This window comes from Lissotriton helveticus, chromosome 3_1 (assembly GCF_964261635.1).
Source record: "Lissotriton helveticus chromosome 3_1, aLisHel1.1, whole genome shotgun sequence".
Taxonomy (NCBI): domain Eukaryota; kingdom Metazoa; phylum Chordata; class Amphibia; order Caudata; family Salamandridae; genus Lissotriton; species Lissotriton helveticus.
Window position 1 is genome coordinate 1,546,989,603 of NC_136061.1, and position 23,951 is coordinate 1,547,013,553.

A 23,951-nucleotide genomic window follows, 5' to 3' on the forward strand; every position below is an offset into this window, starting at 1 on the left:
CTTGTGCTATTACGCCTGCCTCTGAGGATGCCAAATCCCCCAGTTTGGCGTCAACTTTCTGGAGGAATTACCAACGCCTCTCCATTCACAGAGTGCAGTTCGTGTTCCCTAGGAAAACTACAGCATGCTGTGCCCAGCCCGAAATCATCCAGGGGGAAAGAGGGGTATCCGAAGTCTTGGCCTCCTCTTCCAGGTCTAATATTTATTGATAGGCCCACCGACGTTCAGAAGTTTGCCCTGGCAGGAATTCCAGGATCTATCTGTGCCATTCTTTGGATCCCTAATATATTTCTGCAGGAAGGTGGCCATGAGCAAATCAATCTCCGGGGTCGAAGCCACCTTTCCTGAGAGGGAGGGGTGGGGGCATTCCGTCCTAAGGCATGCCCTGAATTCTTTTTCTAAGAGCTTTCTAAGGCGCCCTGCCACAAACTTAGAGACTTTACTGGAAGGGGACCACTCCGCCAAGCGAGGATTCAGAAGGTCCTCGTGAATCAACATTTCGGAGGAGTCCTCTGTGTCATTTAAAGGCTCTTTGAGAGCCAGGGCCAGTGAGGGGCATCAGGGCCGGGAGGAACAGGCTTCGTCATTAGACTCACAGTGGGAGTCATCATCTTCTGCGTCCAGACCGTATGGGGGATGGGTCGGACATGTCCGAATCCTAAACTGGAAGAGCAAGGAAAGTCTTTTTAAGGCACTCCAATGCACCCAAATTCATACTAGGGTAATTTTTGCATTTAGGCATGTGTTTGTGTGTGGAAGGAGGACCCAGATTAGAATGAGGGTCTGACCATGAGTCTCTATAAGGTGGCGCTTTAAGGGCTCCATGGCCGCCACCACCGCCTAGAGGATGGAGGCATCCACTGCCTTGCAGATTTCATCATGAGGTAGCACCTGTAAGGACTCCTCCTCTGTATAGCCTTCCTCTATGGCCCCACTAAAGCTTCTGGCTTGTCCGGTAGGAGCAGGTGTACCTGCCGCACACGTCTGGGCAGCTCGACAGGCTGTAATATAAATATCTGGGGATATGTTTAGGAAGCCTAAGGCTTTATTTTTGGCAACTGCAACAGTTGTAAAGGTTGTTCGCTCTGAGCGGGAAAGAACAAACAGGCTTCTGCCCTAAGGCTGACTCGTCCTTCTGTCGCCGGGTGTCACTGCACCTGGGCCTTGCCCCTTAACAGCCGGGTGGTGTGTGGGGGAGGGGCGCTGAGGTGGTGCGTTGGAAGCGCTGAATAGAGATATGGATAGGGGCTACAGACCTGCATACACACAGGCGTCAGGCTGTTTTCACCAATACAGACCCATTTAGAATGGGCGTTGAGGCTTCTGGGTGGATCGGGCAGGCACGGGATCTGTGGGGGCACGAATTTGTCTGATCGAGTGAAACTACTGACAGCGTGCCCCTCACAAAGCAACCAGGCACGCACTGGCTCGTTGCACCCTCTATTAGATTCCAGCATTACCACACTCATGTGGCCCGAGATTTCAAACGGCACTGCGAGTGGCGCGACGAAGAAGGCTCCTGCGGCCTGTGAAGAACAACAGTGTGATCGCCGCGGAACAGTAGCTACACAATCTTGAATACAAAATAACTATACCATAATCAAGAGCAATGAAAAAAAGTTGGTTTAACTGCTGGAAGCAGGAAAGGAAAAAGGAAGCTATACAGGGGACCCCTACCTCTGTGGACATCCTGGACTGTTGATTGGTTGATCTATGTTAACCTTTTCCCTCTGCATCATGGGAAAGATAGTTTATTGAGTTTATTGTTGAAGACTGCTGAAAAGGAAATAAAGAAAGCCGAGCACAATCCTTGCCTCTGGTCCTGAGATCTAATTGAATCCCCTCCTGTTAAAAAAAACAAAAACACGTAATACTTGACCATAGTCTTGCCTAATTCGTTTAAAGCTCTCTCTAATGCTGCTAAACAGAGTTTTAAATTCCTTCTTTGAAAAACAAGCAGTGTCCTCGGGGGAGTCTAAATAATTACAATTCTTGTTGCTGATCTGACTCGAGGAGTCTCGAATATAAAAAAATCAGGAGATTTTAATAACCTGATCTAAAGCAAGGCAGTCTTTAAGGGTGGCCTTAGTAAATGAGGTCTCAGTTTTAGTCCACAACATGTACCAAAGATGGAACGGTTTTATATATAAGGAATCCTCAGCATAAGGTAATCCTGGCTTTTTATGGATGATAGACCCTGGGATCGGTTGAGGTACTGCAAGCAATCGTCTTAGAAATTTGTTTTCTTCTCTTTGTAAAAGTGTGGTATTCCCAAAGCCTCACACAGCAGCCCCATACACAGCTGCCAAAATGCATTTACTTCTTTAAATAGCTAGCATTTCTTTAATGTGCTTTGCGCCCAATTTAATAGCAAATCCAAACACACCTTCAGTGCTTCTCACCAAAGTGGACCAGGTCAATCACTGTTGGTTAGTCCAATTTTCACATGAAGAGAATTGCATTCCCATATTAAAAAATAGGAATGGTGCAGAATAGTAATGCGCTCACTCTTAATATAGGAAGGGCGACTCTTTAGCCTTCCCTTCCCACTGGTCATTGTGAATTATTTTTTTTAAGTTGACCTTCAAGTCTCTCTCCTCCATGAAAGCAGTAAAGGAGTGCTGCAAATCAATTGGGATTCTTGACAGTAATATCATCTGCATATAAAAAAATGACAGACCGTGAACCAACTCTAGGGTCATCTGTACCTATGGCTTGAAGCTCCTCAATTACCACATTAATATAGAGGGAGAAAACAACCCTGCCTGATGGCTCACTTATTCGGAAGGGCTTTGTGGTTTCACCCAATGCCCCAAAGCAAACCCTGGCAGATAAGTTATCATACACTTGGCCATCAAGGAAATTATGTCCTCTGGTGTACCTAGCAGCATGCCATCATTTCTTGGGATTTACTAGGTCAAATCCACTACAGAGATCCATAAAGCACAATTGTATGAATCCCTTCTTAACCCTAGTATTCTTCCACACCAAAAGGGTCAGATTTAAACATTGCTCCACGCTACCCAGACCAATTCTAAAACCATATTGAGACTTGGCCAAAATAATCTTCTGCCCACTAATCCAGTCTCTCCAAAATTACTCTGCCCCAAAATTTTGCAGATAAGTCTAAGCGGGACATGGGGCGGTAGGATTTTGTGTCACTCTTACTGCCCTTCTTAAAAATTGGGACAGTAATTGGTTCTGACCAGGCAGTGGGAAAATATCTGGCTCCAGTAGCATTTTAAACCATAGTAAGCAGAGGAGCCCAAAGAGATTTTAAATGTTTGTGTGTCCATAGGGATGTCATCAGGACCCAGGACCTTCCCCTTGGCACTTTTATCTAAGGCTGTAGTAACCTTTTCTAAAGTTACGGTAACAGGAACTAAAGGGAAAGCTTGCTTTGTCATCAAGTGTGGAAACATAATTCAATGTGAGATTAAATATGGAAGTGAAATGGTTCACCCGCTCATGAGCAGTAACTGAACAATCATAGGGGCTGTGAATATATGACGATAAAACGAATTCCGTTGCAACGCATGCCTTTACCACGCATGCGTTACAACGGAATTCGTTTACCACGCATAAACTTTTCCTCGACTATTTGCGTGGTGACGTCATACGTCGTTAAGAGAAAACGGCATTTTTTCCCGATTTCTCTTAAACGACTCTGATGCCGACGTGACTTCTGGTGAGTTGTTTTATTTGGGGGGGAGACCCCCCCAAGCCCCCCCTTTTTTTGTTTTACCTTTACCACATATGCCTTTACTACAAACATCGTAGTAAAGGCATGCGTGGTAAAGGCATTAGTGGTAACCACGCATGCGTTGTACTGCATGCGTGGTTAAAGATTTTGTGGAAACGGCTTCGTTGTAAAGGCCGTTTCCCAGGGGCTGTATTAGCCTTAAGAAAGGGCATATTGGTGGCCCATGCCTCTTCCTATAACTCTCTCTTCCTGGTAAGTAAAGCATTTTAAACCTAATTTTCGAGTTCTCAACTGTAGTTTTTTCCCCTGTGGTGCAAGTCGAGGGTTTCCATTAGATGTTTGTGCATTTTATCAAACCATCTCTTTGAAGGTTGTTTAGACCCTTTTACACTCTTTGTTAATCATTGTTTTTTAGATATTTTCATGAGCCTTGATGATATTGCCAAAGTTTCTTGTTGATCTAGACAGGTCATAAAATGATGGCTATTATCAACAATTAGGGACATAGTAAAACTAGATGGATCCACTGGGGACAATTTAACTCTTACCTGTTCTGTCTTTATGTTGCAAGATGCAGTTCCCTATGTGGCTCTATTTCCTGTCATAAATGTAATAATAAGGTTATCACCAGAATATGTGGGTTAGGTGATATCAGTATGGTCTTATTAACTGAACTTCCCTCCATCGATATTGCAATTGCACTTGGGAAATACATAAAAGTGGTATTGAATGATTTAAGAAACCAGGAATAAGGTGCAGGACTGTATGAATTTTAATTGATTTCTAAACGATGAAACTATTCTCAAATAAGGGAAATGAATAGATCTTAATTGTAAATGCCAAGTTTTAGTTTAAACGCAATTTTATTGGCGCGGGTACAAGTACAAGTATAAGGGTATGCAAGAGTTTTTAATCAAAATTGGAACAATTTTAGAATGTTTTAGCGTTCTTATGTGAATATTTTAAGCTTGTGATAATGCGTTTTGCACATGTTTAAAGACTATGGTCATAATAAACTTACTTTTGACTTGACTTGATATCAGTATGTGATCAACTGTGCATGGCACCTCTCCCAATAAAGGTGGGTAGCGAGATATCACTGCAAATACACCATGCATCTGCAATTATTAAATGATATTTGATCATCATATTCAATGCTTCGCCATAAGAATTGTGACGAAAATGCTTCAGACCCTCCTCAGGTGTATCTGAACCACACATCTCTTCAGAGGTGAGACCGCATCTAGTAATAGTGAAGTTCCCAGACCAGATTAAGAATATATCCTTAGTCCTGGAGGAGGAACATATGCAAATCCTTCTCCACAGCATCAACTACCCCCACTCGAGTGGCATCAAATTTGTTATAATAATTGATAATTAGAATATCAGGATTATCTTATACAGATGAAAGTGCAAATTGATAGAATGGGAAGGCTAAAAATGTCTTAACCACTTTTGCTATAGTAGGTCTGATACTAGAAAAATAAGACCCCCCCCCCCCTTCCCTAGCCTCACTAGAGATGGGTGGGTATAACAAAGATGTAAAGCCGATCAAAGCATAACTTATTAGCTAAACCTGCAACGTTCCATGAAAACTGTAAAAGTTTGTATTTCCTTCAGTGTACAAGTTGCCACGTCTGAAGCTGACACCGCTTGCTATTGTAGGTCGTTTCTAGAAAAGAGATGATTTCAGTCTCTGAGAGGAATGTGAGATTGTTCCTTTCTATAACAGTGAGTCATTCTGCTTCATCTACAGTCTCAAGAGGAACAAACCTATTGTTTGTAGCAACACTATATTTTTTATCTTGAAAACACCACCTTCTCTCGTAGTTATGAGACTTATTATTTGATATATATATATATATAATTTGGGCTTATAAACTTTACACAGATTCACAACAGCAATCTTGCCTCTTGTGCGAGCAGCAGCATATTGCATATTGGATAAAACTGATAATGTGTGTTTAACAAAGTGGGGCCAGCAAAAGTTTATAACAACACCATCTCCCTCGTTGGATTTCCTTAATTTACCTACCCACTTGACTCTTCTCATGGTTAATATTTCATTCAAAGTCGTCAAGTCAAAAAGTTCTTTGTTTCGGCCGTTCGGCCATAAAAGCACAGATAAAAAAAATACAGTACAATTCATTCATTCAAATATCCCAATATAGTTTTCATTTTTCAAAATGGGAATAGCTTAATAAAGTGCATGTGCAATACAGTATTGTTTATAAAATTCCGATAAAATTTGAGATTTAAAATTGAATGAATAAATACAAAATACACAGTTACACCTTTAAAATGTTGCAAAACGAGATTGAAAAGGACAAATTACAGTGGTAGAATGAATTCTTCAGATCGGGCGGGACCTAATTTTAAAATAGCTCGCCGTGCACACCACATGGAAAATAAATAACGAGAAACTGAATATGCAATAGGCATGCTAGTATCATATTTTAGTATCCTGAAAGCATGTGTGCAGTGGTTTGGTCCAAGGTTTCTGCATAACTGCAATAACCATCGGTGTCTCGCCTTCTTATATGCCGGACAAAAAAATAGTACATTCTTACATGCCGGGCATCCCTGCGTTGATGTGCCCCCCCCATTTGTTTGTGAACGCACATAATGGAAGTACCCCATACCTGAACTGTAAATAAAGTTTTTTAGCAAGGGCTGGCTGAATGTCATCAAGGGCAGGCTCCAACCTATGATGATATTTTGTCTCTAAGCATACTGAGGTCAATGCTCCAGTCGCAGATCTCACCTGTAATTGAGTGAGTTTGTACTCCCTAATGCTCTTTGGCAGGGCCTTCCTGGATATTCTCAGACAACTTTCTTCAGCGCTGGCCCACAGGTCACCCAATCCCATTACTGCTAAGGAGTTTTTAATGTAGGCCAGCCATGGGATTTTGCTCACTCCCTGTAAGCTTAGCACTTCCTTTAACTCTTCCCTATAAGCAGCTAATTCTGGGGTACTCCATAGGTGTCGCCAGAATAGGAATTTGAGGGCAACGACCTCTGAAATTGGTCCAACCCCAAGATCCATTCAGAGCGGCATGAGCGGTGTGCTTATGGGAAGACCCAGAAGTTGCCTGATAAAGGAATTCTCAATTTTAGATAGAGAATCAGGTGGGCGGTGGCCCCAGGTTTCTGCCCCATACAGGGCCCCTGGCTTGTGCTGTGTACATTTCTACCACCGGTCCAACCGTTTTATGGCTACACTTCCTATGCATCTTTGCTATCCTGTTGTCTGGGCCAGCTTTAGGCTTGCCTTCTTTATTTTAACACCCCAGTCCATTATTTCAGTGAGTGTAATTCCCAAATATTCAAAAACTGTCACTCTCTCTAGTGGTTTCCCATCTAGCTGGGGATTTGGTTGTGTGCTGTTACCTGCATTAAATGCCATGTATTTGGTTTTCTGTAAATTAATCTCTAGCCCTTTACTTTTACTGTAGGAATAAAAAGTGTCTAGAGCCCTCTATATTCCCATCAGAGACTTGGATAGCAGGAGGGTGTCATCGGCGAACATCAAGGCTGATAATCAATCAATCAATCAGAGTACTTGTAAAGCGCGCTACTTACCCGCGAGGGTCTCAAGGCGCTATGGGGAGAGGGGGGTGCTGCTACTGCCCGAAGAGCCAGGTCTTGAGGAGTCTTCTGAAGGCGACTAGGTCTTGGGTCTGCCGTATGTGGGTAGGGAGGGTGTTCCAGGTCTTGGCGGTGAGGTAGGAGAAGGATCTGCCGAGGGAGGTCGTTCGTTGGATGCGGGGGACTGCGGTGAGGGCAAGGCTGGCGGAGCGGAGCTTGAAGGTGATCCTCTTGTCGACGGGGAGCCAGTGTAGGTCTCTCAGGTGGGGGGTGATGTGGCTGCGGCGGGGGACGTTGACGATCAGTCGGGCGGAGGCGTTTTGGATGCTTTGTAGTCGTCGTAGGTGTTTGGCTGGGATTCCTGCGTTAGTCCAGTCTTGTGCTGACGAGGGCCTGTGTCACCGTTCTTCTTGTTTCGGTCGGGATCCACTTGTAGATCCTGTGGAGCATGCAGAGGGTGGTGTAGCAGAAGGAGGAGACGGCGTTGACCTGCTTAGACATGGAGAGTGAGGAGTCGAGGATGAATCCTAGGTTGCGTGCATGGTCAGTGGGTGTTGGTGCTGTTCCCAGTGTGGTCGGCTACCAGGAGTCATCCCAGGGTGAGGGGATGGGTCCGAGGATGAGGACTTCGGTCTTGTCCGAGTTCAGCTTCAGGCGGCTGCTCCTCATCCAGTCGGCGACGGACTTCATTCCCTCGTGGAGGTTGGTTTTGGCGTTGTGTGGGTCCTTGGTGAGAGAGAGGATGAGCTTGGTTTCGTCGACATAGGAGATGATGTTGAGGTTGTGATGGCGAGCCACTTGTGCGAGAGGGGCCATGTAGACATTGAACAGCGTCGGGCTGAGAGATGAGCCCTGGGGGTCGCCGCAGATGATGTCGGTTGCTTCGGATCGGAAGAGTGGGAGGCGGACGCTCTGGCTTCTGCCGGAGAGGAAGGACGTGGTCCAGTCAAGGACCTTCTCATGGATTCCGGCTTCTAGGAGGTGTGTCTTTAGAGTGCGATGGCAGACCGTGTCGAAGGCGGCTGACAGGTCCAGGAGGATGAGGGCTGATGTTTTGCCGTTGTCTAGTTGGTGCCTGATGTCGTCTGTAGCGGCGATGAGGGCTGTCTCGGTGCTGTGGTTTCATCTGAATCCGGACTGGGACGGGTCCAAGATGTTGTTGTCTTCCAGGTGGCGGGCCAATTGCATGTTGACTATTTTCTCGATGACCTTTGTTGGGAACGGGAGCAGGGAGATGGGCCGAAAGTTCTTGAGGTCCTTGGGGTTCGCCTTGGGCTTCTTGAGGAGGGTGTTGATTTCGGCGTGCTTCCAGCTCTCCGGGAATGTCGCTATTTTGAAGGAGATGTTACCTTGCAGTTCGCCAACCTTGGTGCTTCTATGTCCCTCCCCGCAACCAAGGCCTCTACTAGGTCATTGATAAAAAGGCAAAAAAAGGTCAGGGCCAGCACGCAACCTTGACGTACACCTCTGTCTATAGGTATGGAATCAGTGAGCTCACAGTTGTTTCCATACCTAATTTGGGCAAAATTACGTTCGTGGAGCAGTTTCAACTGGTGACAGAGATACGGATGGGCCCCCAAGTTTAATAAAATGTCCCACAATTTATCCCCGGGGACCAAATCGAATGCAGATTTTACGTCCACAAAGATCAAATAGAGGCTGCCACTCTCCAAATGTACTGTCTTCCGATGCAATAGTTGCAACCTAAAAATGTGATCTATTGTGGACATTCTTGCACTAAAACCAGCTTGGTAGGGGCTAAGAATAGTGTACTCCTCCATCCAGCTTTGAAGTCGGCCCAGCAGCACTCAGGCATATATCTTCTGCACATGTACAAGCTCAAAAGCCAAAGGGGCAAAAACACCTCATTTGGTGGCACAGTGGGGTGAATACCGAAGAAAATCTTTAAGACTTATACTCAATAAAGCAGCACATTTTAACAAAAATTCAATTCTTTCTGAGGTAAAGTCAGCATTGATTAGAAGCCAAACTGTAGTACAGTTAGGGACCTGCTTCATGTGGTGCAGTCATTCATAACTCCACAATGGAAGGAGACAGAGGAACCTCACATGACCCATGCAAGTGCGCTAATCACTTTTTAACATTCAAAGTACGCGACCTACTACTGGTGACCATGTCAGACTGTGAAAGTAAGAGGGTACATCCCATACAGAATGAGGGCAGGACCCTGCCCCTTGAGAACAAACTAAATGAGTTAAACGCTGTATATTCCACTTGAGAATGCTGAGCCACTGGGCATAGGTATACCTTGGAGAACACTGCGTGAGCAGAAGTATATGCCAGAGGACGCTTGCAATCAGACAGGGGTAGGTCTCAAATAACATGCATCACTTGGCCAGAGAAGTATCTAACCACCTAGGTTGAGGTGTCTCAAAAGACACCAACAGACCTGAGTTGTCTCGAGTACCCCTACTTCAGTAGCTGAAGGCATCTTAGGGCCTGGGGCATAACACAGGGCCCTGTGCCCCTAATATTGCTGGATGCTCTTGGGCTTCGGGTCCTGGGTTACCCCCTCAGCCGTCTGCTATCTTAACCTTCAAAGTCCACCTACTTTGCAGGGTCTTCCAAAAAATGTATTATGCCCCTAGACAAGGCCTCTGTCTTGAAAGGAGGCCAATGCTAGGTTCCAGGAATTTTTCAGTATTAGAATTTTGGAGCAAGCCCTTGAGTTCCAACATTAGGATCAAGCATTGGCAGCTTCATATGGCATCAAGGAGATTTGAAACGTAAAACAAGAAATCTGTAGGTTCCCTTATTGTGAGGACGCCCCCAGGCATGGGTGGAAGTAGAAGGCGAGCGAACAGAGAGCATGAACTTTCTGCTGGTCTCATCCTGGGATATGCCAGTGTCCTTGAGGAGCAACGTTCTGTGTGTGGAATAAGGGGAATCCTTTACACTACCTGGTCTTCTGTTCTCTCTGCTTTCTTCTTTCAATGTGCGCATGTCTGGGACAGCTATTTTTGACACTGCTCACGGTCCACTATCAGGAAGAGCGAGAATAATCATAGGTGACCTTTTAGACCCCTTTTTGTGATTCCCTGACCTACTCACTTTCTTTGTGAATGCGAGTGTGCTGGATAGATATGTAGAGTTGAGAACTCTATAGAAGCTTCTGCTCACTGTAGGAGGATTCAGCATCCAAAGTGGAGCTGTACTTTTTAGATCTGGCTTAACAGCTGAGCTGTCTGTCTGTAGACATAATGTTAAAGTGATTTAAAATATACAAAGAATAGGATTTGACTTCACTCAGAGGAGTATTACCCTCTCATCTCATGCTATTGGTGTGTCATTCCGCCTTCTGTGCTTCATTTGGAACTATTTTGCATCTAATAAGTGTAATCAAAATCACACTATTTGTCACATTCAATTCAGTATCTTATATTCATTCTATACAGAAAAATTCTTATTACTGCTCTTTTGTAATCACTTGCACAGCCAATTGGGTAGGCGTCTATGTGGTAAATAGCATTTGTGCATGCATTTCATATAAGCAGCATTGGTGAGTGACAATGTTTACATACATGTAACCTTAAAGTCAATGCTTGGTGAATGTTGTGAACGAAGGACTGACCCTGCAAATGACACAGTGTGGAAACTGATGACATGGCAAAGCCCGGAATTGCTCACCTTGTGGATTCGTCCTCCTCCTCGCTTGATGGCACCTTTCCCCAGCAGGGAGTGTGCAGCAGAAGCATTGGCCACCATCTGTCCACCGAGCTGAATGGCAGCACTTGGGCACGTCGCCGTAATGCCCTGCCTCCCGCACTGCAGATTGACGAGAAGCACCCTGGGAAGGCGGCCTGATGTTACTGGAACGTAGCGTGCAGTGGCACCATCTGCTCAGTTACAGGCGGCTCGCAGATCCCCAGAGAAGGCACTATAACAGATAGCTTGCACCAAGTGGGCACTGCTGCCAGTTATCAACAGCCTTCCAGACCTCTCTACTGCACGAACCAGTACAGTATGGAAGTGGGGGGCGGGAGGGGGGGGATGCTTTTACTGCTCTGACAAGATCTTGTGGTACCAGAGATTTATGTTTTTTGGGTGGGGCAGAACATACGAGTGCCATACATTTCACATTACCAGCTCTAGCCTTATTCGTCGTTGCACTTTCATGTGTCATTCCTCTTACTGTGTATTCAACCGTATTGCAGTTTTTTATTCTGAACCTGCCAGTATGGTCATTCCGTAGGAACTGAATTATCAGGACTGCCTACAAAATACGGTACCCGCCAGCTGGCATTTTTCCGCTCTGCCTTTGGCTGTACAGTCTTAATGTTGCACTGCACCCTCTAGTAGAACCTTCCACTATGCGACAGCGATTGGTGTGACGTTTCTCTACTTTGCAACCATTGGTACAGCCTTGTACTTCACCGCAGTCATTTGCACAAACTTCTGCTACATCAGTCATTGGTATGACCATCTACACTTTAGCCATTAGCATGACTTGTCTCCGCATTGTCTGCATAAGACCATCCCATAAGGTGCGTCCTTCTTCTATACTACTTCCACAGGTACTACCTTTAATTCCTCTGCACCCATACGTATTACTTTTTTCGATGCTGCTCCTATTGGTAAGACCTTCCTCCACACTATCTTCACACAATCTTCCTCTACACTGCACATATTAGTGCGTACTTCTGCTATACCACAGTCATTGGTACTACCCTCAATTACACAGCACCCATAAGTAAATCTTGTCATTGCTGAACCCATTGGTATGATTATATCTTCCCTCATATATTCACCCATTGGTAGCACCCTCCTCTACACAGCATCCATTGGTATAACCTTCTACTACACTACTCTCTTTGGTCTGGCCTTTCTCTGCACTGCGCCGACTGGTGCGACCTTTGTTAGGATGTAAAGTCCCCTGCGTGACTTGAAGTGCCATGCTTTCCTGCCTTTTGTTTCTCTACGTAAGTTTCTGTCATTGTCGCACAGTGAGCTCCACAATCATGCCCTCCCACTGAGGGTTTCTCCTTGCTCAATGATTGATGCACCAGATCTGGGCTCTTAGAGTGGGAACCCAGAATGCACCCCTCTTTCAAGGAGTTGCTACGGTCCTGTCTGCTGGCCTTTCTGAGACTGAAAGTGGTAGCAGATTGACAAATAGAAAATGGACCAGTCTTTTTGCCTCAGATGCCTACTGGCTTCCTCCTTGAAAAAAGTCTGCCAATGCTGTTAACCAGGGTCCTTTTCCTACATATGGTGGGGGGGGGGGGCAACTGTGTGGAAGGTGTATGTGTATGTGTGGTAGAGTGTGAGGCAAATATGTGCTTTGGACAGAGTGCACTGTAGAATCCATTTTGACTCCACAAGTGTGTGTGAGCCAACATAAATGATGGAGGGCTTTGTGCAAGGCTGTCCAGGTCTCGGCGGCTATGATCTGGGAACCTGTTCTTTTTGTATAACTTATGTGCCTAGAACTGTGTTCCTTTGAGTGGGATGGAGTGTGAAGGCATTAGCCTTTAAAGTTGCGTCATTCTGTCTGTCAGAGTGCTCCTATTTCGTAGGTCTCTTCTTGCCTCATTCACATCCTTGTGAAGCGTGACATAAAATCTGGGAACAATACACATTCCTCCTGGGCAGAGGCTCCCATTGTCCTTGATCCCTGTATGGTTTGTCCATGCACCCCTCGATCATAGTTTAAATATTGCAAGATATCTGATTGACAAGCACTTCCCATAAGTACTGGGCATGTCAACAAATACCTTACATAATCTCTCATTAAGTAAGTAAAGGTCCCAGTGAAACTGGGAATTACTTTGATCCAGATGTAGTCTTGCCTGATTGCTACCTTTCTATCAGCCATAGGACAAAACTGACCAGCATCCTGATTTAAGTGATGCTACTCTATTCTATGAGGAGATATCCCGGTCTATTGTCAAAAAGGATGATATACTGTGGCCTAGCAGTCAGGTTCTTGAATCCAGCTGCCTGTGAGAACAAAGGTGGAGTTCACATGAGGTCATACAGCTGCTGCTCAGGAGGATGAGGCCCAGAGGAAGAGTCTTTTCTTACTATACCTGTTGTTGAGCCTGCTGGTTCCCTGCCTCCACATCTGTGATACAGGGAAGCCTGTGCATGTTTTGTGGTTGCCTCCATGAGTTTTGAGGAACACCTCAACTCCATCCCCTTTTTTGGGAAGTCAGTGAGGTAACTGGAGATCTCTCTCAGTCCAGAGCAGTTGATCGCATTGAAATTCATCAAGTGGTTATAAAGATGTTCGCATAGGGTGGCACTTCGTACATGTGGAGAGGGTCAAGAGTGGGTGCGTTTGTTTGAAGAGGTTCCTTTGCAGAAAACTTGCTAAAATTCCTACACTAGCATCCAAAACTCAGATCTGTGTTGAGAAAACTGAAAGACACATTTTAAATTGAGGAGTACCAAAGCAAACCATTACCCCTATAGAAATGTTAAACCAGTAGATTCTTCCTGTACACCACATCAGTTCAACTACCTTCCTTCCTACTACATCCACTGGTATGAACTTTCTCTATGCTGCAGTTGTTCACATCTTTTGGTGTGAACTTCACCAGTTAGTCTGGTCTGGTGCAGCATTGCACCCATAGGCAAGACCTTTCTTTATGCTACACATATTGGTACATCATTACCTCACACTAGATCCAGTGATAACACCTTCATCCAGTGGAATGGTATAATGGGTGTAGATACTGCGATCTATATTATGGAGTCTGAGAAGGGCAACCGCTGAGGCCTTCTCTGAATTTGGGGTTGCACAGGACATTGCTGTTGAGAAAGAACAGAATCTAACCAAATTACAGGTTTAACTTTATAGTAACCTACATCCACACACAAGATGTGTATTTCATACTTAAATAGTGAATCCAAATCAAACTTTAAACTCAAAGCATTGGGGGACAGAAGCCCCAGCTGCAGAAGCCAAGTCCTATAGCCAGCAGCGTAGGTGTACCCGAGATCCGGAGGTAGATCCACACCTCGTTGGCTGAACTTGAAATTCCCACCTATTATGAAATGGTGATACCCAAGGTTAGAAATGAGTACCACACCTCTGTCCCAAACTTAAGACTGTGCTTCCATATATTTTTCTTGATCAGTCCATATACCGATTATTAGAACCGGCAGTGTCTGCTTGGCTGAAGAGATGCCCCCAGCCAGGCATAACTATAGTTCCAGTCAAGGGCAGGTGATTACACTCGCTGTATAAACCATGCTCACCCTTGGGTAGCTTGGCACTGAACAGTCAGGCTCACTACAGAGATAATGTGTAAAGCAAAAGCACAGCAGCCACTAGCCATAAATGCACTGAGCGTCACAAAAGAGACTTCACACAGGATGTATGTAAAAACGTTTATATTCAACACACTTATTCACTCATTATAACGTAACCATCATATACTTTTTGGGCATAAAACACAATCACAGGCAGTCCACACATGATCCCTCCCACTCACACACACACACACTCCGCACCACTATGCTTTACTACACGTATCAGCCAGTCCGTACAGCATGCTCTTACATACACAGACGCACTCTGTACCCTAATGCAGTGCCACTGGTACCCAGCAGGTATATGGTCAAGCCTCCCTCCACTCTCAAGTTCACCACCTTTGTCCTATACCCCCAGATGGAAGATAACCATTGCTGCTCCCAGACACTCGGCCGCAGTCACACTTAGTCTGGGTCCTCGAGATGCAGGTGGGAATATGTAACAGTTTTATTTAGGAGGTCAACATAAACCAGGGAGAGGTTAGCAGCTACTCAGGAAGATCACCCACAGGTCTCCATACACAAAGGAGTCACACAGTCTCTTGACTCACTTCCGAACTGTCTCAGAAGAGTTTCTTCAACCCAGTCAATCTTTCTTGCTGCTACCTAGTGCCACAATGCCTTCAGGAGGAGCCATGTGTGGAGAGGGCAGTTGGTCCGCCACAATGTAGGTCAACAAAGGAACAATAAATTAATCAAGTCAAGTCAAAGGATCTTTATTCGGAATAAAAGACATCCATAAAAGTACAAACAAAATACAATTAAAAAAAAAAAAACTTTACAATAGAATAATGACATCTGGAGAACAAATCCAAGAACAATTAGACATAATCAAATTTCAATTTCATATGTACACGCAAATTGTCCCTTCGTATTATAAAAACAGCTTTTATACACAATTTAAAAATACACAGTTAAAAAGATACATTCTATTCAACATAGTTTAAAAATGGATGGGTAATAGCAGCATTATAAATGTGTCCACATAAAAAGATCTTTGTAAAGAAAAGAAATATGCAGCTAGGAGATTTTTTAAAGCGCATAGAAAAAAAGTGCAATGTGCGATTATTATACCTCAGTATATAAAGTGGCTCGTGATCTGACGGCAGCTTTAAGAAAGCAGCTCACCCTGAATATAACTTCATCTGATCCCAATAATAAAAAAGACCTAAATGCTAATTTAAAATTAGTCAATTCATGTTTTCTACAATAAGGCATTAAATGATGAACGGAAAGCTTTTTATAGAAACCACAAAAGAACAAGAAATGCATAAGGCTCTGTTTCATTTTAGGGTTACATGGGCAATTTAGAGTTTCTAGATGTTTATTGTAACCCAAAGGGAAGTTTAGTAAATTTACTATACTTCCATCTCGGAAGCGAAACAGTAAACCCCTGTTCCACCTACCAAGGTGCAAACGTAAATACCTGTATGGTGGGCCAGGATGTTTAATGTGGGGTACAGAATAGCCCATATATTTAATAACAGTGCATTTAATCGAGTTCTTCCTTTCCCGTTCTACTCTATACAAATCATATAGTGCCCTAAGAATAATGGTCTTGTGTTAACGATTTATTAAACTTGGTATAGAGAACAGAGAACCCTGCCCTACACTTTCAAGGCTATCTTTTACCGCTTTTAACCATGGTATGCAGTGTGCCCTATCACATTTTAAACAATCTAAAATTATTTCATGGGTCAGAATTGCAGCCGGGTTGTTCCATAGCTTTAGCCAGAAGAGTGCTGGTCTTGATCTTACAAAGTCTTCTATGTATGAGATGTTTAGCTCATTATGGCATACATAGTTAGGGGAACAAATAACCCCGCCAAGCACCTTCCGGCAAAACCTATTTTCTTCCATTTGAATGTGGGAGCAGTTTGTATAACCCCAAACCTCGGCGCCATAAGTACCAGTTGGCATACATTGAGTTTGATAGATCTTAACTAGTGGTGTGATTACGTCAGCATAGTTGGGTTGTCTCAAAGAAGTGACACAATTTATGGCTTTACCCAACTTATTCCTTGCATAAGATACATGTGCATGCCACGAACCAGTGTTTGAAAATAACAACCCCAAATAGGGAAAGGTACTGGTGCTTTTCAAAACATTTGACCCTGATTTGATCTCGGAAATTTTATAATTTTTAGGACCACAGCTCATGATTAAAGATTTTTTAAAATTGGTTGTCAGGCCTAAATCGGCCATAAAAAGAACAAATCCAGAAATTAAAATGTGAAGTGCCTTTGGGGTGCGGCCCATCAGGACCGCATCATCAGCGTAAAGAAGGGTAGGTATAGGGGCTCCATTAACTTGGGGCACATCTTTTGTTAAAATACTCAGGGAGCTGCTTAAATTATTAATGTACAGAATGAACAGGAGGGGAGCCAGCACACACCCTTGTCTGACCCCCCTACCGATGCTGATATCATCAGAAACTTCGCCAGATTGATTTATACGCACACGTGCTTTTAAATCACGGTGTAAAAAAGCTAAAAAGTGGACCAAATAATCGTCTAAGCCATACTCAAGAAGGGTGGACCAAAGGCGGGAACGGTTAACAAAAGCAGAGCTCAAATCCATAAAACCAAAGTATAAAGGGGATTTCTTGGCAATATTATATTTCGCCATAATCAGGTTCAGGTTTAAGCATTGTTCCACCGTTCCAACCCCACTACGGAAACCAAGCTGGCTGGGATGTAGGATCTTACTCTCGTCTGCCCAAGTTCTAATCCTTTTAAATATAATCCGCCCCAAAACTTTCAAAGTGTTATCAATTAATGAAATGGGGCGGTAACACCCCGGGTCCAGCCTATCACCCTTTTTAAAAATGGAAACGATTATGCTACAAGACCATGTTTCTGGAATTTGCCCGTTTATTAAATTATTAAAAACATTACATAACAGTGGAGCCCAAAAATCGGGCTCACACTTCAACTGGTCAATTGAGAGCCCATCAGGACCGGGCGCTTTGTTTCCAGCGCTTTCTGATATGGCATCCTCAACCTCGGGTACAGAGATATTAAGTGGGTTTAAGGGGAGTAGGGTCAAAGGAGGGGTATCTGGTGTTGCATAAATTTTGGCAAAGTGTTCAACCCAGATAGGACTGGTGATGTTACAGTTAATTTCCGTTAAATTAGAGCCTATTGATCTTATCTCCTTTACCTCCATCCAAAACCCTGTAGTATCTTTCAATTCGGCTGAGCGTGCCAGGGAGCCCCAGTGAGTTTTGAGCAGTTCATTTGATCTGGTGCGTAGGGTACGTTTGTACTCTGTTCTGAGCAGCCTTATTTGTGGTAAATCCCTTGGTTCAGCTTTTACGGCGGCTCTCAAATTCCTGTTTGCTTTTGAACAGAGGGCATCAAACCATCTAGGTGTTCCCACAGCTTTACTAGAAGCTGGTCTGGAGATCTCACCTTTTATTATGGAGCAGAGTTCAGAAAATGACGTAATTATGTTAACCCCATAGTCATCAATAGTCAGACAATTTTCGATCAAGACTGGATATTTTTTAATAGTTTCAGCTAGGATTCCCCTGTTGTCCGCACCCTTCCAAATTACCCTCAATTTATCAGTTGAGACCTTCAAGTTTTTGGCACCTATTTCATTCCGTATACACTTACCACTCAAAAGTGATAGGTGGATAACAATTGGGTAATGATCGCTATAAATTTTACATACAACTTCAGCCCTTGTTAGAGCATTAGCGACGGAGGGTGAAACAAAAACATAATCAATTGTAGTGCCACCCCCATGGCCAATAAAGGTGGAAAAAGGGGCGGTGCTATCTTCCATACCTACAAATTCCATACAATTTACAAGTTCTCTAGTTATGAGAAAGTTTGACAGTTCTGTACCTCTTTTACATGGGGGATTTCTTGGGTGTATATGAGCATTAAAGTCCCCTCCTAGACAGATACCATCAAATTTCCCGAATTTCTGTACATCCATGATTTCATCAATAAAATCAAATAAAAGAATAAAATTAGGGTTAGGTTGGGACAAAAAGTCGTTATTATAGAAATTGATTAGACATAATCTTGTCCTCTGGGTATACGCTAATGCCATGAAGCTAGGACAATTAGTTAGTAGTGTGTCGACTTTAACTTCCGCAGTAATTTTTATCCAAATTGATAATCCCCCGCTTGGACGGCCAAACCGGGGGGCTGGAACAGTCCTATTGTAACAGCTATACCCCTCAAATAACAAATCATCAATACACCACGTTTCTTGGAACATTAATATGTCATGACAGTTGACCCAGTCTTTCCAAGAAGTGATTTCCATCTTGGCCTTCAGACCGGCAATATTCCAGCTTAGAATTTTTAAGTTATTGTCTGGCCTTAGACATGGGCCCTGGTCAGATCCTGGAACAGGTTTTGCTGTAGTATGTCCTTGTTTTTCACAAGATGTACCAAATAAAGAAGTCTTAGGTGTCAACAGAGATGCCTCAGGAGATATTTCCACTGACCGCTCATTAACAGAACACACAGAAAGCGGTTCAGTGGTGGCGGAAGGCAGTCAATCCAATGTTTCCAGATCTTGAAATATGGCAAACCTATTGTGTAACGGAAAAACCGGTGGGGGCTGCATCATTTTGTGTGGAGGACGGTAGAAATAATTTAGCGGTAAGGGGGTCACCGCAGTAGATGGGCCATGGCGAGCAAAGTTTTTATTCAGCAAAAATTTTGCAGTGCCTGGGTTTCTAAAGTTAATTACAATACAGTCCCCATTCATGTTTTTGAAAAGAGGACCAACCCAGGTTACTCGCCTTGTAGATAAAATCTCTTTAGAAATATCATAGCCCACACCCTTATGCTTTGTTAACCAGTCTATACACTTATTATGCAGTTGAACCCACGATTCTCCTTGTTCTTCCCTGAGGGATGGGATACCAGCCAGAACTAAAACATAAGGACAAGCCTCAGGTGGAAGATGTAAGGCAGGGCCTTGATGTTTAGCAGGCCTAATGTCTTCATGTGAGGTCTTATTGTAGCGCTGGCTGGGATTCGAAGCGGCCTTCTGCGCTGTAGTAGTGCATGCCGCAGAATTACTTTTATTATTTCTTTTAAATGATCCAGGTACAGCAGTAGGAGGAGCGGAAGATTTAGTCAAAGGGTCTGAAGCACTGGTAACATTACTTGGGGGCAAAGGGGATTTAATTGAGGAAACAGACGGGTTGCTACCTCTTGTGCTATTACTTTTAGTGACCGCAGATGTAGTAGTCGGTAGTAAATTAGTGGCAGCCTGTAGTTCCTTAGCCCTGTTAGTGTCTTGATCCCCACTAGTAAGAACACGGGTGGTGGATTCCAGATCCTTTAACAGACGTTCTACTCTTATTTTGTCCAAGCTCACTGTGCCTTTTCTCTTGGCATCATCATTTTTAATTAGGTTTTCCAGTCTGTCGAGTCTTTTAAAAATATTATTACATTGTTTGTTCAATTGACCCTCAAACTGTTTAAAAATAGTATCTGCAATGGTCTCAATGAGATTCCCCTCTGATTTAGAGTAGTAATTGTTTACATTGGGGAACTCAGTCTGGGTGGAAATTGACATGGAATTTGAGTCTTCATTATTTATGACTACGACATTGCCCAGATGAGGTTGTTCCTGCACAGATACAATGTGTTGATTCGATTTCTGTTTCTTCCCCCTATTCCACATGCTTTGTGGTGTTGGTTGATTTATACTCCTTAATGGTTGTTTCCTTTTATTGTGTGTTGATTTTACAGGGCCCCTCTTTCTTTTAGCTGCAGCGTTCTCAGATACCTTAATGATAGCCTCTGTAGATGTTGATACTGAGATAGGATCAGGAGCTACTTCTGGGGCTATATATATAACCGTATTTTCATCATCCAGGACAATGGGCACAGTAACAACAGGATGTGATGGTTTAACCACGATAACTTCTGGATTTATGTGAGTGTTGACTTTTGCGGAACTTGTGGCTTTTAGTTGGTTAGTATTCATAGAGCCCATAGAAAACCTTCTTTCAGTTTCAACAATCTCATTAAACGCGGTATCTATTAATGTCTCAAAGGATGTTAATAATGATATTGAGGTATCTACATCCTGAATAGGAACATCAGCAATGGTGCTTATAACAGTACAATCGCCCATTATATTGACGGGAAAGGACACAGACCTTACGAGGGAACTGTTGGTGGGGTGGCCCGCCCGACCACTGATGACCACTGAGGGCCTCAGAGGGCCCGCCCTTTGCCCGGGCTTCGCCCGGCGCCGTCCACGCGCGTCCGCGACGCGGAGGAAGAGCCCCGTTTTAGTAGCGCCTCCGGGCGCGCAGCAGGAGGAAGTGGGCGGAAGTTGCCGCTCAGCCCTCTGGGAGCTGTAGTCTCGAGCCGCCGCGATGGAGTATGGCCGGCGAGACCACAGCGTCAGGGCCCCAGGAGCAGAGTGATGTCCCGCTGGTGTAACAGGCTTAGCTGGACTGCCTGTTTGCAGGTATGGAATTAATGTGGAATAACACAGTGGAGCCTCTCGGTAGGATGAGGCACTCCGATCAATACACTATGATCCGGGTCGTGCCCAGGCAATCCGGGCACAGCGATTGATGCACGAAGGGATGAGTTGCACCAAGCACTTCAGATTTCAAACACGATGAGTTGCAAATGCTGCACCTACCTGGTCAGGAGGCACATTGACTGGTGCATGTCGAGTTGGGTTGCATCAGGCAATTTTGGTCACACATACACATCAAAGAGTTACAGTTCCATACCTCTCTGGAAATGAGGCACAACATCCAGTACACAATGATACCAGCTGTACCAGAACAGTCCGGTCACACACAAACAGCCTCAAGTTCAGCAGCGCCACATGAGGTAGAATCAGGCACTAATCTGGGTCCACCCACCTTCGAGGGTTGAACCCTGTGTATCAGACACCGCATGCAATGAGCATGCAGTTAGTGTCTCATACAAGAGAAATGCGGCACGACCGACAAAACGGGCTACGTGGGGTCCCGCAGCCAGTAAATCCGCTCACAACCACTAGACGCTTATGAGTGCTGTGGTCCCCACAGTACAGGAACCACACACCTCAGTTTCTCTCAAGATTTCTGGGGCTCTGCACTAGGCAATTCTGTCTCCAGACACAAGTCTTAAGTCCATACTCACACCACACTACCAGTTTGGATTTAGTAGCCTAGGTGGGCCATTGAGAGGGCACTGCTCTCCAGATGTCACAGGTAGATGGTGCAGGTCCCTCAGAGGAGATCTTTGATGTACCTGAGATCTCAGGGAGAACATGAGAGGACCTTTGAGAGGACACTTCAGGGTGCCACACTTCAGCCCAGGCCAGTCTCTATTTGGACAGTTATCCTCCATGTGCACAACAGAGTCCTCTGACAATGTCCACCACGCAGTCCGGGTTCTCCGCTCCCATGTCCCCCAAGCATATCTCACGTTTTGCTGGAGAATGGCACCTGTATTTATACTGTTGTATTTCTTTGAAGTCGAGGTGGTTTAGGGGGTTTTCTTTAGAACCACAGATGTCTCCTCCCCTGAATTATAGGCCTGTCTGCAATGGAGCTTAGGAATGCAGATCTATTAATCTTTAGTGGGGCCAATATCCGCCCCCTAGAGGCCAAGTGTCACAACCTCTATCTTCAGCCTATCCCATTCAGCCATCAAATGGTATAGGCTGCCATTCCCATGGGATGCCTATGTTTTATGGCTGTCGATTGGGGAATGCACATATATGCTCCCACCAACCCCTGGTGTCCACTGGAGCCCAGGGACTCTTGTAGCATAGAAATGGCCATATTCTATAAGTGGCATTTCTAAGCAAGTTCTACCAAAACCCTGTTTACCAATGGAAAGGGGTTGGCACTGCAAATCCATTACTATGAAACATCATGAGGCTGCTCCGCTGCACTCCAACCTTGCAGGACGAAGTATTGTCAACCATTTCCCTATATTAACTTAGGGGCAGAGCAAGCCTCATAGCTAGTGCAAACATACATAGGTATACCTCACTACCTGGGTGCACATGTGCTATTGCATAGCCCAACCTGCGATGGCAGGAGGGATACATAGTTTCCTGCACCAGTGGTGCCAGTGCACCAGCCCGAGTCTGCACAGCACACTGGACATGAGTTTAACCAATACTTGTGGCAGGTGGCACACACAATAACTGACACCATATGTGCAGGTGAGCACTCACAGCGGCCTACACTGGCAAGCTGCTCATGAGTTTACCCACGATAGCAACCAGTGGACACCCACTTATCTGCAATGATAGATTGGCCCGTGTTCCAGAACTTGAAATCAGCTTCATTTCCCAATGCGGATTGGAAGGGCACGTGCACTTTCACATGGCTTATCAAAGCCGGAGCACCTTTGGTGCCAGTGCGCACACACTGGCCTTATCGGCCCAGCCGGACATGGGGGGACCCCTCCCCTGTATGGTTGCACACTCCCGGTCAACAACAGCAGGCCAGGCGCCTTCCACTAGCACCTTGGATGCACGCGTACTGACGCAGGCCTACACTGGTAGGTCTGACCCAGAGGTTAGAACACCTAGATTGCAGGTATGCACTTATCAGCCCGATGACAGGCTGGGCACTTATCCATCATGCCATAGGTGCTGTGGTGCATCCTCCTGCCTGCCACAGCAGGTGGGATACGTATCCGAAACAGCATCAGTAGCAGCATCATAGAAATGGCCATATTCTATAAGTGGCATTTGTAAGCAAGTTCTACCGAAACCCCGGTCTGCTTTGGCAGACCAGCCTATGTTCCGCAACAGCGCATCAATGTCTCTTCCTAACCTGTGTAGGAAGGCATATGCACTTCCCCATGGCTTTGAGAGTGAGGATGTTCGGGGAGCCCTGAGGCCAGTCCAGAGATTCGGTAACTCCCGAAGAGTATCCATGGGGAGAGCCAAACTCTAAGACGGGGGAAACTCCATTGAGGGGTTCCTCACTACCCGGGCAGGAAACATAGATATGTGCCTGCCCAACCTTCAGCCTACCCCCCTCCCCCACACCCCCTTGGTGCCAGTGCTACGTCCCACTACTTAGCCTGTACTGTACCTGCCCTGAGTATGGGGTATAACTGTTTGCAGGGCGCACAGAGGTACAGTACCAAAACCCTAATGTATCTGCACCCCATCCCAATGCACGCGAGGTGGGTGCTGTACAGGGGGGCCCAGTTTCCTAAGGTGATGCAGAGAGACTTGGCAAAGACTAGGAGGAAAAGGTGAAAGGTTTTGTGGTAATTTCCCCTAAGAATGTCATGTTCAACACCGGTTAATCATGGTTTGAGTTAAATTGGTAAAGCAATATATGGGTATGCTTTGGTTTTGAGTGGTCCGACTGTAGTTGGCGATGCTTGATGTTGATGGTTTTAGTTGGAGATACTTTGAC

General features: G+C 44.9%; 1 protein-coding gene across 4 annotated transcripts in view; it reads left to right on the forward strand.

Moving 5' to 3' along the window:
- DSCAML1 (DS cell adhesion molecule like 1) overlaps positions 1–23,951 on the forward strand; it is a 516,476-nt gene that overhangs the window by 412,993 nt on the left and 79,532 nt on the right. The window lies entirely within an intron of this gene.